The following is a 6,876-nucleotide window of genomic DNA, read 5'->3' on the forward strand; positions in this document are numbered from 1 at the left end:
AGAGAAAACATGCTTATGAAGCATTATCAAAGTTGAGTGGGTGGCACATGTTTGTAATCCCAGCACTTTGGGTGGCTGAGGCAGGAGAATCATAGTTTAAGCCTAGCCTGAGCAATTTAGCAACTTAGTAAAGCCCTGTCTCAAAATAAAATTTTATAAAATTTGGGTGTGGATGGTGGAGATGTAGCTGAGTATTAAGCCTGTGGGTTCAATCCCCAACTGCACACCCCACAAAAAAACCCAAGGTAAAAAACAGAGCTACTAACAATATATATAATAGAGTCTCATTTTTTAAAAATTATATGTGTAGATACAATTTTGAATGTGAAATACTTAAAGGACATATACCAAAATATTAACAATGGCTAATGTTTTTGCTGTCATTGGGCTTTTCTGTGTCTTTTTGTTTTGTATTTTGAGAAATATTATAATCTATAAGGGTGGAGCAACAGCCAGAGAGGCTAAACTGGCAGGGAACTAGGAAAATGGATAGTAGTACACTACGTACCTGAAGTTGAGAAGACCAAAAAACATATTATTCAACCTAGATGGTCCAAAGAAGTTTAGTCTAGAGGCTGAGTCATGATTCATTACCCCGTTACGGATCAGTACCAGCTTCCAGTCCTGGAGCCCAGTCACTGAAGGAGAGGCCAAGTCTGCAGATGGGAAGATCCCATGACACGAAGGTAGGTGTGTGCAGCATTACTATGCCCAGTTGTTTTTCAGAGGATGGAGCTTCCAAACACAAGAGAAGGGGAGATAGAATCCAAGCAGTTCCATGACTTGAGACACAGGGTCTAACGTGAAATTGGGCCAGGCATAGTGGCGTACATCTACAATCCCAGCACTCGGGAGGCTGAGGCAGGAAGATCATTGTGAGTTGAAGACCAGCCTGGGCTACATAAGCCAATTTAGGGACAGGCTGAATTGCATAGTGAGACCCTATGTCCCCACCACCACCAAAAAACCAAATCTAAGATCAAATTGATACCAAGGGACCGGAATGTCCTCAAGATCCCCCACTTGGAGTGGAGGCATATGGAGACCATGAAATAAATGAGTCCTGATCCGGGCTTAGTTCACAGTGAATTTGCTACGGACACATCCCCAGGTCTCAAGTATATAAATGAAAGTCACATGCTTGGTAACTCAAAAATCTACTGCAGTGATCCCAAGATCTATGAAATAAGAGCTATCATAATGAGACAGGCCAAATAGAAGCCTCTGAAATTCCTCCTGACTCCAGCAAAAATACAAATAAAAAAACACCAAGATCACAGCCAGGTAAGATGGTGAGCACCTGTAATCCCAGGTACTATATTTGAGATGCAGAGACAGGTCCAAATCCGGTTTGGGCAATTTACCAAGGACTTCTCTCAAAAAAAAAAAAAATCTATATCTATATCTATATCTATCTGTATCTACCTATCTATATATGGCTAGGAATGTAGCTAAGTGGTAGAGCACTTCCCTGGCATGTACACAGCCCTGGCTTCAATCCCAGTACCACACATCATGCCTGTGAGTAATGGGAGAGATCAGTGATATTTTTAAAGATTATTCGATGCAGGGGGAGGCTGGCAGCATAGCTTGGATAAAGTGTACGGGGCCCTGGGTTCCATCCCCAATGCCAAACAAATATAATATGTGGAGGTAATAGTCCTGTCGTAGTCAAGGCTTACAAGGGAAAGAATTTAATGTAGGACACATAATTTATATGATTATTTTATAATCTTCACCCAAAGAGTCAAATGCAAGAGAGTGTGGGAGAGCTGTCCACACACCAGAGACCCAAAGAATCCAGCTGAGGGCCTGGATCCCATGGCAACGACCTGCACGAGTCCAGCTGAAGACCTAGCGCCCACAACAATGCCTCCCACGAGTCCAGCTGAAGACCTAGCGCCCACGACAATGTCTCATGCAAGTCTGTACGGAGGATCTGCCCTGGGAAGGCCCAAGGTCAGTGGTGGAAGCTAGAAAGTCTGCACCAGCAGGGCAAAGGATCTGTGCCAGCAGGCTAAGAGATCTGCACTGGAGCCAGGAAGCAACGCTCCAAGTAAGGACCAGAGCTCCTCCGAAAAGTACCACAGCCATCCTCAGTGACAGCAAGGACCTGAGCTCCTCTGACAATGAGAACTGAGTTCATATCAGGAAAGCCAGCGTGACAAGCTTCTCCAGGAGAACCAACAGCACCCTTTTCCCCTCTAGTTCTCCTTTTATGTTCCTGGCAACACTCCTCAGTTGGGCCTTCCTCACCCAGCACCACGCTGACTCAGTTCAGCTGGGGGTTGCAAGTTGCCCATTAGTTAATCCACCACAGGTTCTAATCATATTTTCTTTTGATTTAGCAGAATCCCAGATAGATTCTGGAAAGTGTCAATGGGCTATGGCAGAGTCAAAAAAGTCGTAGCTCCTATTGCCGCTGCTGTACCAGATTTTCCAAAATTTATTCTGTCGTACCAGATTTAGTCTATTTAATGAAATAGATGAAAATTACCTCAAATACATGGTATAGTTAATATGTGACCACTGACTTGACAAATGCATTCTTTTCCAAATCTGTGGAAAAGAAGAATCAAAATCAGGAAACCATCTTTGCAATGGACAGCTGTATACATTTATAGTGTTGCCATTGCACTGTTAACCTTTCGTTCTGAAGGGACTGAGGCCAGCTGGGCATACCACAAAACATCACACATAGCCCCTACATTGAGGACAGAATATTAATTAGACAAGATATGAAAAAATGGCAAATTTATTAAAAGAATTTTAAGATACAGTTCTCTCAGAGGTGAGATATAAATCCTTTGAAGATTCAAGGATCCACCACAACAGCAAGTTTTGGGGACTCTAGTAGTTTAGGGAATGCTGGGGAAATGCTGGAAAAATATCATGGCGGCACTTGTGGGAGAGCAGAACTCTTCCCCTCATGGCTGGGAAGTCAAGGAGAGAAAGAGCAATGGACTATGGTCCTAACGTCCACTTCAAGGGCAAGCCCTTAATGACCCAAAAGCTTCCCACTTGGCCCCACATCTTAAAGTTTTTACTGTCTCCCAATAGTGCTGTTACATCTGGTGGGTTGGGGTTGGGGGTCTTAGTTATTTTTCTCATGGCTGAGACAAAATACCCAACATCCAAAAGTGAAGGGAGGAAAGGTCTATTTATCTCACAGTTTGTAGAGGTTTGAGTTCATAGTTAGCTGGCTCCAAGGCAGGGCGGCACATGGCAGAGGGGCATCACAGAGGAGAAACTCTTCATGGTGGGCAGCAGGCAGAAAGGCAGCAAAGCAGCAAGGAAACAAGCAGCAAGCTGCAAAACACAAAATATCACCCTCTTTTTGGCCCTTATATTCCATCCTGAGGGTGGGCAGCACTCACACCCAGGGTGGGGCACCCATCCTACCCGGAACGGTTCCAAATCCATCAGTGGACTAATTTGCTAATCACGCATCCTTAATCCCAGCATCATTCACTTAATGTCAGTGTCACAAACTCTAGATCCAGCCACCTCTGAAAAGCCCCACCTATGACCACATGAGGCTTTAGGGGGACATCTAGACACAAGCTATACGTGGGGTATGCTGGCCGTGTCTGGTGGTCTTGGGTGGTCTTCTTTCCCAGACCAGCTCCCAATTATGTTACATTTCACGGGGCTTGTCCCTCTCTCCAATGTAGAAAGAGGAAGAAAAGTCAGAAGACCAGTCCAAACGAAACGTAATTTTATTGCAGGTATTGCAAGAGGAAATGGTAAAGAGCCACCGCAGTGACAGGGCCCAGAGCTGGAACACGGCCCAATCTGAACAGCGTTCCTCCTTCACAGGGTAGCAAGCCCTGTCCCCACCCTTCCGAGGGCACTACTTGATTGGTTATTGGACTCTTTGCTGGGGCCTTGGTTTGCTGGGCTAGTAGGGGAATTTAGAGGGGAGCAGTAGGGGCGTATGCGGGACAGTGTAGCTGCACAGAAGCTGTCCGAGCCACAGACTGTCAGCTCAGCACAACTACACAGAAGCAGGTTGAAAGCCACAGGCCCACGGCTCGGCTCTTTGCCGAGACGCAGAGGCCCTTCCTTTCTGTCTCTTAGAACAAAAGATCCAAATTAGGGCAGGGCTCCTTCTTCATGAGTGCGGTGAAGAGCCTCATCACAGAAGCTTCCCACAGCCCTGGGTCTGTGCAGGAGGGAGAGGAAAGAGGCACACACGTGCAGACAGAGGGAGACTCGCCAGGCTGCAAGCCACCAGCACCTTCCTTGGACTTGGCCTCTGGGACTGTGAGAAATAAACCTATTCCTTAAAATCACCCAGTCTTGGGTATTTTGTTATAGCCAAATAAACAGATAAGACAGCAGCAAAAGATACCATGGGGGTTTATGACAAGCTTCAGCAAGAGAATCACAAGCTAAACCAGGTGTGGCTGGGCCTGTAACCGTGTGTATCGTGCGTTTATGAGTCTGCTGGGGCTGCCGTGACACGACCCGACACAGTGAGGAGATGAAGCAATAGTCATTTATTTTCTCATCGTTCTGAAGGCCAGACGCCCAAGGTGAAGGGGTCGGTGTGTTTGGTTTCTTCACGTTCTCCTCTCCTTGGCTTCTACCTTCTGCCCGGGTCTCCGCACGGCCTTTCCCGTGCACTCACGATCTTGGCGGCTGCGTCCAGATTCCCTCTTCCTATAAGGATATGAGTCAGACTGTGCTAGGGTCCACCGAGCAGCCTCCTTTCAACTGAATCTTCTCCTCGACAGTCCTACTCGGCGGTATCAGGAGGTCGAAGCATCGACATGTTCACGGGGGGCAGACTCAGCTCATAACGCTGTGTGCGCACTACAGAAAATCCGGCACAGCACAGGCTCTCGGCAGCCGATAAAACCGCGAAACTCAGGAGCTGCGTCTCGACCACCCCCGCCCCGCAGGCACGGCACCGGAGCAGAGGTGGCCGTCTCGGGCCGCCGCCGCGCACTTGCCCCGCCGGGGCTTCCCGTTCCCTCCCGCTGCCCCCGAGGGGTTCACCGCTGTACACTAGGACCGCAGTGTAAGGGGGGAGTTCTGTGATCGCTGCCTTGCTGCCAGCGCTGTGAGCCGTCAGTCCCGCACATTTCCCAGGTGACTGGGAAAGTAAGGCTTGTCTGCAGACCCTCGCGGCGTCAGCCTCTGGTCCTCTTCCGCCACAGCCCCCAGGGTCTCGGGCTGTGGTACTCCCTGTTGCTCGGAAGTGTCTGCTTGAGTCACACATGGGAAACGCCAGCATGGCTTCTTCCCGCCTCTGTTACTTTTCATTTGCTTTCCGATTAAAAAAAAAAAAACCCTATGGGCTGAGGATATAGCCCAGTGGCGCAGCGCCTGCCTGGCAAGAGCGAGGTGGTGAGTTTGATTCCTGGTACCAAAAATAAATAAAATAAAATAAGCCCTCTGCCAGTGTGGTGTATTTGGAAGCCAGGCATGGTGGCACATACCTGTAATCCCAGCACTCGAGAGGCTGAGGCAGGAGGATCACTGTGAGTTCAAGGCCAGCCTGGACGACACAGCAAGACCTTGTCTCAAATGACAACAACCAAACCAAAACACCAAAAGGGCAGCGGGGCAACTGACTGACAGTTCTACCACTGGAACGTACAGAGAAGGAATTGTAGTTCCTCAAATTAAAAAAATGCTCCAAAAAAAGAGAAAGTATGTGCTAGAAGAGGAAAAAGCAACGCATTTCATCACAGCCTAACACAGGTTTCGTACACACATGCATCATTTCATTTGTTCCTCTCGATAACCCCAGGAGGTAGATATTAATATTACTGACAAAACCTCAGAGAGGGTATATAATTGGCCCAAGACCACACAACGGTTGAGCAGTCTACCCACCATTTGAACTCAGGTCAAACTCCTGCCTTCAAACCAGATGTGGTGGTGCACGCCTCTAATCCCAGCACTCGGGAGGCTGAGGTAGGAGAACTGTTGAGTCCAAGGCCAGCCTGGGCTACAAAGTGAGCTCAAGGCCAGCCTGACCTGCACAGTGGACCTCGTCTCAAAAAAAGACAAAAAAATCCTACCTTCAAAATTTATACTTTAGCTGGGCGTGGTGGCGAATCCCTGTAATCCCAACTACTCAGAAGGCTAAGGCAAGAGGACCACAGTCTGAGGTCAGCCTAGCCAGTTTAGTGAAACCCTGTGCACGCCCCCCCCCCAAAAAAAAATTTGAAAGAACTGGGATCAGGTACAGTGGCAGAGAACTGTAGAGGCTGAGGCAGAGAGATCTCAAACTTGGGGCCAGCCTGGGAAACTCAGCGAAACTCTGCTTCAAAATTAAATACAAGGGCCAGGCACGGTGGCACACACCTACAAAGCCAGCACTCTGGAGGCTGAGGCAGGAGGGTCAGTGAGAGTTTGAGGCCAGCCTGGGCTGCACAGTGAGTTCAAGGCCAGCCTGAACTGCATAGTGAACCCTTGACTCAAAAAGACAAAGCGGGGCTGGGGAGGGATAGCACAGTGGCAGAGCTCTCTTGTGTTCAATCCCCAGTCCTGTCTCTTGGTGGTAGTTGACTTACCCAGCATATACAAGGTTCTGGGTTCAATTCCCAGAACTGCAAGACAAAACAAAAAGAGGAAAAAGTGCTGTTTCTATTATATCATGGGTACGCTAGAAAAACCAAATTGACCATTTTTTCCAACTAGAAATGAAACACACCACAGAATACTTCCATGGCCAGATGCGTAGGGATCTTCTCCCCACATACCAAGCAATTCTCAAATTCAATTCTTATCCTAGTTTCACAAAATCGGAATCAGATCCCAAAGGTTAAGGACCTGATCCCATGAGACTGCCTTTTCTTTCTTTCTTTCTTTCTTTCTTTCTTTCTTTCTTTCTTTCTTTCTTTCTTTCTTTCTTTCTCT

At 47.7% G+C, this 6,876-nt stretch overlaps 1 long non-coding RNA gene across 1 annotated transcript in view; it reads left to right on the forward strand.

Moving 5' to 3' along the window:
- The window catches only part of LOC102003014, a 19,881-nt gene extending 18,023 nt beyond the window's left edge, over positions 1 to 1,858 (forward strand). Inside the window, exons 3-4 of the long non-coding RNA XR_001237086.1 lie at positions 549 to 686; positions 1,746 to 1,858. This is a non-coding gene — a long non-coding RNA (uncharacterized LOC102003014). The remainder of the gene's footprint in view (positions 1 to 548; positions 687 to 1,745) is intronic.
- The last annotated feature ends 5,018 nt before the right edge of the window (positions 1,859 to 6,876 follow it).

This window comes from Chinchilla lanigera, unplaced genomic scaffold (assembly GCF_000276665.1).
Source record: "Chinchilla lanigera isolate Chin_1 unplaced genomic scaffold, ChiLan1.0 scaffold00071, whole genome shotgun sequence".
Classification (NCBI taxonomy): Eukaryota; Metazoa; Chordata; class Mammalia; order Rodentia; family Chinchillidae; genus Chinchilla; species Chinchilla lanigera.